Raw genomic sequence first — 10060 nt, 5'->3', positions numbered from 1 at the left:
GGGTAATCTTTTGGAAGAATTTGCATAATCAACATATCTCATAAAAAAGAAAATGTGTGTCAAAGCATTTCGGCAAATACAACTGCAGTCATTGATTTATGATATTTCTTTGCTCCTAGACAATCCAGACCATATATGTGAAAAGTACCTTCTGGTAATAACTCTGTTCCGAAGCTATAAATAGAAGAACCAACTGTTGGATCTGCAGTGTTTCTGATTCTTGATGAGGGGTGTTGTATTCTAATCAACACACCTCATTTAGACTGAAAAGCTATTTTATGTATTTTTGAAGTAGCCCTGCTGAGTTCAGCCCTGCCAGTAAATATCTCCATTTCAACAACCTTATTTACATCTGAACCACAGTTGGGTGTGAAAATCTCATGAGCTCTAACACTCAGAATGTTGTTTGTCTCAGCCATGCTGTATCGTGCAAGAATGATCTGCCCAATCAAAATACACAAATCTCCTGTTTTATTGAAATCATGTGCAGTGCAGATGTGCTCAAGAGCAAAAACTCAAATGCGAGGTGAACCATATTCTGACTGAGTCGTTGCACATGGCAGTGAACCCATAGAGGTGAGCAGGGGGGTTTAACTGAGGAATCATTTAGAAGTTAATGTATTTAAGGGCTAAAGAGGTCCAGCAGTGGGTGGCAGAAGGCAGTCACAGGTCACAGGGCTCCACCAGTGCTGAACAAAGAATCAAAATGTTATTCCATGTATCATGACATACTACTTACTGTCTTTTTTTTATTTTCAGCCATTTTATAGTTACAGCTAAACTGAGATAACTGTTAAATTGGGATGAGACTGAGTATGATGGGTAATTTTTTCAGATGGTGTGAGTAGAACCATCTGCAGCATTATGTGACAAAGACTAAGGAGCTCGTGGTGGATCAAAGGAAGGCCATGGCACCAGTGACCCCTGCTTCCACCCAGGGCTCAGTGGACATTGTGGAGGACTACAAAAACCTGGGAGTGCTGAGTGATAATAAACTGAACTGGGCCAAGATCACTCTACTGGAAGGGCCAGAGCCTCTCTATTTTTTGAGGAAGCTGAGGTCCTTCAACATCTGCCGGACGATGCTGAGGGTGTTTTATGAGTCTGTGGTGGCCAGTGCTATCCTGTTTGCTGTTGCATGCTGGGGCAGCAGGCTAAGGGTAGCGGACGCTAACAGACTCAACAAACTGATCCGCAAGGCCAGTGACGTTGTGGGGGTGGAGCTGGACTCTCTGTTGGTGGTGTCAGAGAGGAGGATGCTGTCCAAGCTACATGTCATCTTGGACAATGTCCCCCACCCACTCCAAGGCATGCTGTTCAAACACAGGAGCACTTGCAGTGCAAGCCTCATCCCCCTAAAATGCACCACAGGAAGTCATTCCAGTCTGTAGCCATCAAACTCTTTAACTCCTCTCTTTAGACATTAAGTAGACCTTGAAAAGGCAATTCTTGTGTGCCATAACGTGCAACTTATTCTTTCCCAATACTGCAGTTTTTAAGGATTTACATCCAACTATCCCTCAACATTATTAATATTAAATGTTATTACTTATTCATTACACATCTGTAAAACACTGTACATTTCCACACTTTATATTTTTATATTTATATTTTATATTTTCTTTTTCTACTTGACAACTTTTTATTAGTATTTACTATTTCTTTAATGCCTTAATTAGAAATCTCGCTTCCTTTTTCTGTACGATGGATTCTATGCACTTCAAGTATTAATGATTAATAACTGCAAATAGACTTTATACTGAGTTATCAAGGGTAATTCAAGATGCTAATAACTGCAATAAATAAATTACACCCAAAGCTAAAATATTGTCTTTCATTTCCAGAGGAAATGATTATGGACTTTTCTTTGTTGTTTTTCATCCTCGACACTGCTTTGTGACAAAATGCTGTGTAACATGTGATGTCCTTTGTGGAAAGGTTATTGACTATATAGTTATTGATCTGCTTTTGTTCCAACACTACACTGCAAAGCACATTCCCAAAGCCCTTTCTATCAATGATGGCTTATGCATGTTTCTATTGCCTCTCACCTTTCTCCTTTTAGCACCTGAAATGCATCCAGCTCCATGGACCACTTAAGCTGAGCAGAGGAACATGAAATCGCAGCCAGCCAAGAATTCTGTAAAACATGCAGATTTCTTCAGTCCGTGTGAATCGCACAACTATTATAACTCATTTCTTAATACTTCTTTATCCATCAAACTGAGCGCCCTGCATGCTTTAACTAATGTATTTTTGTTGCTGCGTTTCAAGGAGCTGTCAGCCATGTGTCCTGCACTCGGGACAGCTGATGTTGATATGAAGTCATGCAGAATGTCTTAGTAATCACATTTAAAATGCAGATTTTACACACTGCATTCCTAATGTGTGCAGAGGTTTTCAACAAAGCCTCAGGACAACTGCATCAGTTTATTTATTAGAGACTACATAACTTAAAAGAGTATAACTTTTTACATACAATTATTGACATAGTTTTACAACATGGCAACTTTGGCAAAAGCTGTGAAATGCCCAGCGATGCACAGCAGTGTAATGATCTGAATGTAGTCATATCCAGTCTGAATTTCAAAGTTGTTGAAACCATTGCACGTCTGACACGTGGATGGTGTTGCTTTGGTCTTTCAAGGTGTGAGGAGTACATTAGCACACATGAACAAGTGTCAACCAAAGCTGGAATCAGCTTTGAGGCAGTACATTTCTCCCTCTATTAATGTTCATACCCACATATCTTCAAATGCCACCCAGACGGTTACGTTCATTTTATTTTAACATCATTTTGCTACAAACTAGCAACAACAATTCCATGCAGCCAGGCAAAAAGTGTTAGGTAGTCTGCAGGCCTGTTAGTCCCCTTGAACGGTTGAAATGACAGTGGTAATTATCCTGTCATGACACAGCAATTAAACAGAGGTATTTAAAGCCAGCACCGATTGTGAAAGAGATTCCTCCTCTGATAGGCTCACTTCCCACTCTTGTCCAGCAGCATTTCTCTCCTGTTCTGTGTGGGCATGATTTACTATCGAAATAGAGGGAACATGAATTTGCATATGGCTAACACCAACTGGTGTCTCACTGTAACAGCTAATTTCTCGAGTTGTTTTTCTGGGCAGTGTGTAATGGAAGGATTAAATATGTTCATCTTGTCCTTCAATTTAATAGTGAACTGAAAGAGAGAAAAAACTTTTAATTCAATTTGCTCTTGAAATGTATCATGCACCATTTACACACATCCCCTTTTAACCCTTTTTTTTGAGTTGCAGATATCATTTACATCAGTGAGGCAGATAGCCGAGATTTTAAGCCAAGCATGTCAAATTTAGCCATATTCCCCGGTTGAACAAACAGTGTAGAACATCTTAGATTTCAGTAATATATAAATAATATGAACACACATTTGTGTCACTCTGAAGAATCTTGATTGAATTAGCCAACCAAGTAATCTTCTCCAGTAGAGGTACAGTGTGTGTGCTGTGTGTGTTAGGGACGTGTTTAGATTCTTTAAACCTGCATTAATTGACTTTGGTGCTATGTTTACAAATTGAGCAGATGGAGCAGCATTATCATTAATTTAAGGTGGTTTGTGTCCTGATGCATGTAAATGTAATATTCACTCACCTTTTAGCTGTTTTTACACATACTGCTCTTATCAGTGAAAAATATTCATTAGAGCAGCTTAAACTTGAAAATGTTTATGCTTTTGTTCTAAATGTAGTCAATGAGGTCGCCTGCAGTCCACAGCACAAAGTAACAAATAAACTGAAAATTAAATCTTCTGAATAAAAAATAATAAAAATGAGTCACTCTTTTTTCAGTACAGATTAAACTTATTTTTGTAGATTTGTTATTTGGCAGGACTGCACTTAAAATTATTCATCATCATCATCTACATATCAGGTTGATTTCCAGTGACTAGCTACAGGGTGCCAGTTAAAATAATTTCTTGCCCTCAAGCAGGAGTTCGTTGTGGTGTTTATCATCAGTGAGCCTCGTTCGGTAAGCAGGTCGTGCAGGTCTATGAGGCTATTTAGTCATCAGCATTTTTCATGCAATTTGGGAAGCAGTGAGCATCCACGTTTTTTACTGATATGGTGGAGGAAGCTGGGCATGCTCCATTTCCCCAGTGATCAGCAGCCCAAGATGTTGACAATAAGTTATCAAACGGTGCGAATAATAATGAATGATAGTTCAATAATGATGAAAGTACAGAGCTCTTTCACAGGTTGAACCCCGCAGCATGTAGGTGCTTTTAGATTGTCAGGGTAAGCTCATACTTTTATATTTCCTTCTCCTCATGTCCAAATGCATCAAAAGTATCCATATTATATCTTTTTCTTTGCATTCAACTTTGGTGAACTTCCTACAAGCTACACCCACATGGCCAATGCACTTAATGAGATAATCCAACAATTTTGTGGAAGATTGTGGGAAGATGAGCAATTCAACTATCCAAAGTAGAGTTCAAGTTAAACCTAATAAAAATTCTAGCATCTGCAACAACAACTGAGAAATAACACATTTGACAGATTTGCCATCTGCAAATTACCTACAAGTTTCCTCACCGAATAAAAACATAGAGGATGAATTAATCATTGTGGTCTCCGCTTTCCCTGTTTTATCTTATCTTACTCTACAGTACAGAAAAAAGATGCTTGGGCGGCAGTGACTAAATTTGTCATAATGGATGATAAATGGAGAGACCATCTGACACAAAGTGTCCTACATTACTGAGGGTGGTGTTTAGCACTGGGAGCACCGACAGTGGACATTCACCATTTGCCAGTAACACCAGGTAAAACAAGAGTTATGAGTTAAATAGTTGTAATTTTATAGAGACTAATATTTTGTCTTGTCTTACCGTGTAGATAAGAGACAGGAGGACAAAAGTGTGCCAATGACCAATGGAGCAACCCGCTGATCTGAACACCACGCCAAGGTCACTGGGACATCTACTGATAGCGATGTATCAGCAGTAGCTGCTGAAATATGTTAGGAGAGATACTACAGCTATAATCATGTGTGTAATTACATGATATGAATGCCTGTTTAGAGATTTATTGCCACAGAATGGTTAGAAGGTGACTTTCATGTTTACGCCTCTAAGCCACTTTTCCAGTCTGCCTCAGGAACAATGGCTGCTCTGAGATAAAATACGTTAATAGGATTGTTTCTGTGCTGATACAGATTGGACACCAGCCACATTCAATGGTACTCCTCTGGTTTTTGGTTTCTTTCAGTGGCAAAATGGCTCCATTACTGGTAGTTATGCTGAAATACAATCCACTATTAACTCTAATTCAGTTTGTTGGTAACTGCTTTCATGTTAACAAACCACTATTAAACAAAAATTGCTACTTTAGGCTGTTTATTTGGTGTGACTACCATTTTGGAATTATGTATTTTCAGGTTCTATCTATTCTGCCATCAGAAATAATGACCTACAGTATATATCTACATACAAAACAACAAAACTACTGTAATAATACCTTCCAAAGCTTTAGCAACACGTACCACCTGCTCGCATCAAAACTACTTTTTTACAAAGTGAAGAAAAGCATGTCATGAAGAGTCATTAAGTCAGCGTACTGACTCATTAATGTCACAGCGACATCTGGCTAATTAGCTAACACTAACCACCATAAACTACTCACACCACAACAAGTAAGGCTGTAAAAGCACAAGCCCTGTGTGTATTGAAATGATGAAGGGTGGGTTTTATTAACTAGGAAAATTGTTATTTCTTATTTCGTATGTTGTAGTCATGCACATTAAAGTTGTTTACTAGCATAACATTTAGCAAAAAAGTACATCCGTCTTGTAAGCCTAAACCTCAAAGTGAAGTTGCAACAGCGTCTCCTTACTTAATAATCTTTATTTGTCGAGCACTTTTCAAAAACAAGTTACAAAGTGCTTTAACAAGTGTAAAGACAATAATACCCAAGAGACAATAATACAAAAACAAAACAAGATAAAAGCATGAAAAACATTGAAAAGACTAAAATACACGTTAATAAAATTAGTAAAATACAGTAAAATAAAAGGGATAAAATAAAGTCAAATAAGATCGGGAAAGGCTCTCCTATAAAAGTATGAAGGGACTTAAAAGAGTTCACTGACTCAGCTGACATGATTTCCTCGGGCAGGCTGTTCCAGAGCCTCGGGGCCCTGACAGCAAACGCTCTGTCCCCTTTAGTTTTCAGTCGAGACTCTGGAACAGACAGCAGACCTCTGCCCGAGGATCTCAAGGTACGTGCTGGTGCGTATGGGACTAATAGAAACAGAAATATAACAAGGCGAGAGGCCATGAAGAGCTTTAAAAGTGATCAATAGAATTTTAAAGTCAATTCTAAAACATACTGGGAGCCAGTGTAATGAAGCTAAAATAGGAGTAATGTGGTCATATTTCTTTGTTCTGGTTAAAAGCCTGGCAGCTGAGTTCTGGACAGTCTGGAGTAGATCAATAGATTTTTGGGTTAAACAGGTGAAAAGGCTGTTGCAATAATCCAGACGATTAGGCTGACCCTAAATATTAAGTGTGGAAACTTCACTGGCAGAAAGAGGTGGCAAAAATTACTTCCATAAACTGCACTTCATCGAATGGCCCCTTGAGGCCGGCTCCAAAAGCCAGTCAATCTCCATATAACCCCATGTTAAAATGTCAATTTTAACATGACGTCACCATAACGTCACAGACACTACGTCCATATTTTTCAGAGTCGATTGTATCCTACACAGACATGGTCACCTTTAAATTTAGAGAAATCAAAGACTATCAAGGATGAGATCACAAGAGACCTTGATGTCTGGGCACTTAAGTCCTGATGTTTCTATCAGTGAATTATTGCTGGCTTTTTGAGCTGCCCAGTGCTGCTTTATGTGTAGCCATTTTGTTTGCTGATAGTCTGTCTTTGCAGTTGATGCTTTTGACATTGACAACGGGCATCACTGAGCTGCAAAAAGGAATCTTTCTTTAGGATTACTGGCTTTATGACTGCTGGTAGGATTCATAGTTCTCAGTCGACCAGGGACAAACACTAATAATAATCAATATATCATCCAGAGCGCTGGTTCCTTAATATCCAGCTTTATGCGGGGACACGGCATTGTCCTTTGTTTACTTAATGATTTAGCTGAGGGACATGGGGTCTCCCAGCACATTCAGTGCATCTCTGAAGTTAATCCTCAAGCCATTACCAATTCTCTGCCAGTGGGTGTTAGCCACAAGAGACAGCTCAGAAAACACAGAGACAAAAAGATGGTGAAAAAACGAGAGGACAGCTGCAAAATAACTGAACACTGAAGACCTCAGTTGTTTGGGACAAAGGATTTTCCTAATGATGCTGTGCTGCAAATACACATTGATTATAACCATTGATTCTATAATCACATTAGGCCTATACAGTTTCCCAGGCAGTGGAGAGGTTAGTGTGATCATGCCAGCTAAGCATTGTGGTCATTAAACTTTAAGATTGTTTACTCTGCAAAAGTAGATACGTTCCTTCAGACTTGCAGCTTAGGACCTGTAAAGATCTGGGAAATGCGGTCCCACAACATGAATTGCAAATTGCATTTACTGAGATGCTTCAAATTTAAACGTCTTGTAATGTATACACTTTACCATATACCAGCTGATATAAAACATTGTTATTTTTTAATGGAATTTATTAGATAACTGACAGTTGAGACTGCGGAGCGATAGCAAATACGGGGGAGGACGATATGACGGATGAAGTGTCAAGATTGAACCCAAAGATAAAGTTGTTCCATATTAAACATCAAAGATTAAATCAAGATGAGAGTTACAGGAACGAAAGACTGACCAAAAAATGTCCTTTCAGTACTGCTTTGGAATTCAATGATATGACATTTTCCCTTTTTATCTTCAGGTCATTTAAACAACAGAAAAGCAAAGAAAATCTGTGAAATGTAATCAAATGTCATTTAAAAAATCTTCAATTTAATTTGCTTTTAATGTGTTGCCCACAACTATCCTTAACTGTATATTTTATTTGGTGAATTCTTTGCTTTTGAATGATTTTTTTTGTCATGCTGAAACACGTCCAGCACCTTAAGGTGAAGGGTAGACTCACTGACTTGTATTACTTCAAGCCTCAGCAGTTTGGACTCTCTTCCATCCCTTCTCTTCTTTAGAGGAGCTATTATTAACTCCTGCAGAGGTGAAGCACTTTCTAGTGCTCAGAGATTAATGAAAAGGTAGTCAGCATATGAATAATTTAGGTTTGTCCTCTTCATTCATTGCTGAACTCAATTTAGACAGATACCCACTTAACCCCACGGTTTCTTCTCCCTTCAGCTGAAATCTCTTCAGGAATTTGACTGTAATGGTGAGACCTTCCATACACGATTACTTAGTTTGCAGGAGCAGTGTGTTTGTTGCAGAATTATGAAGCTGTGAGCAAATTATGAGTAGAGACAGAAATGATAATGAGGGAAATAAAAATGCTGTGATAGACAGAAATTTCAAAATTGCTAAGCCTCAGCAGCTGTCATTTGACATTTGCCTGGCAAATTCCTTCTTCAAACCACAACTTTATAGAATTTAAAGAACTGCTTAGAATACACTTATGGAAATATTTGTAAGCAAATTCAGATATTTCCTTAGCTTTGAATACATTTTTCACCAAGACCCCGTGCAGTGAGTTCATTCAGCTGCTGCAGTGCATTGGAAGTTAACTTTAGGACTGCTGTCAGGAACTTTAGACTACTGTCATCAGTTCCCAGAGAGTTTTCCCACTGTGACCTGTCACAGCAAGCCTGCATTCATCCATACAAATGACACTGACATTGGGGTGGCAACGGCGCAGCAAGACACTTAACACCTAGTTAACCCAGTTTACCATTACCTGAAGAACAGGGACTAAAGGACTTTATGTCTCAGCTGGAGAAACTTGTCCATGCATGTAGCGGTGTCTTTACAGGTCTCCCTAAAATAAAATCCATCAGACAGCTGCAGCTTATTCAGACCGCTACTGCTCGTGTCCTCACTAAGACCAAAAAAGTGGATCACGTCACTCTATTTCTGAGGGCTTTAGACTGGCTTCCTGTATGTTAAAGAAATTATTTTAAATGTTGGTTTTTAAAGCACTGAAAGGTTATATGGTTAAAATATATTTCTGATCTGCTGCTATGTTAAGAACCATCCAGTAGTCTCACGTCGTCTGGGACAAGTCTGCTCTCTGTCCCCATAGTCAAAACTAAACATGGAGAAGAAGCCTTCAGTTTTTATGTTCCATATATCTGGAACAAACTCTCTGGAAACTTCAGCTCTGCTGTAATTCTGTTATTTTAAATCATGACTGATGACTTCTTTTTACCGCTGCCTTTTATTAAGTCAAATTTCAGGTTGTAGATTAATTTCTTACACGGCACTGTAGCTTTTACTGTCCGTTTTTCTCCTGTTTTTATTTTCTATTAAACTCTTTTTAAAAATTGTATCTTAATATATTTTTATATTTCCCTGTGTTGCTTTTAATGTTTTATGTAAAGCACTTTGAATTGCCTTGTTGTTGAAATGTGCTTTACAAATAAACTTGCCTTGCCTTGCAGTTGCTTGTGAAAAAGTTGCTGATTTTTAGGATTTCACTGTAATTAACTTGTGAGAAATTAACATTGGTCACAGGATTTTTATTCCTAAACAAAGGGTTGTCTGATTTACAATAAACGTCGGCTGGCATGTAGGTGAGAGTTTTAACATAGACCAATCAAGAGACAGAGAAACATCTGATGCCACATACATTTGCATTTCCTTTCTTAGCTCAGGAAGAGTTTTTTTTGAGTGTATGCTAATACTCCATTGTTGTCCATTGTACTCCATATGCCATTTGTTTTCCTTCATCCACCATTTGTTGGCTGTTGTTTGCTTTGTACTTGTTCTGTACTTAAGGAGAGGAAATGCTAGTTTCGGGAGAGTAATCGTGCGTTCTCTCTGTGGCCACGTTACATAAAGAAATGATTCAACACATTTAACTCCATATTCTTTGGGAAGAAATTATTTTCCCTGACATGCTCCAGAGGTGTGTGA

The sequence above is a fragment of the Micropterus salmoides genome, unplaced genomic scaffold (genome assembly GCF_014851395.1).
Source record: "Micropterus salmoides isolate LMB-PRFRI ecotype aquatic unplaced genomic scaffold, ASM1485139v1 Ms_hic_scaffold_19, whole genome shotgun sequence".
NCBI classification, from domain to species: Eukaryota; Metazoa; Chordata; class Actinopteri; order Centrarchiformes; family Centrarchidae; genus Micropterus; species Micropterus salmoides.
This window is presented reverse-complemented; position numbering follows the sequence as displayed.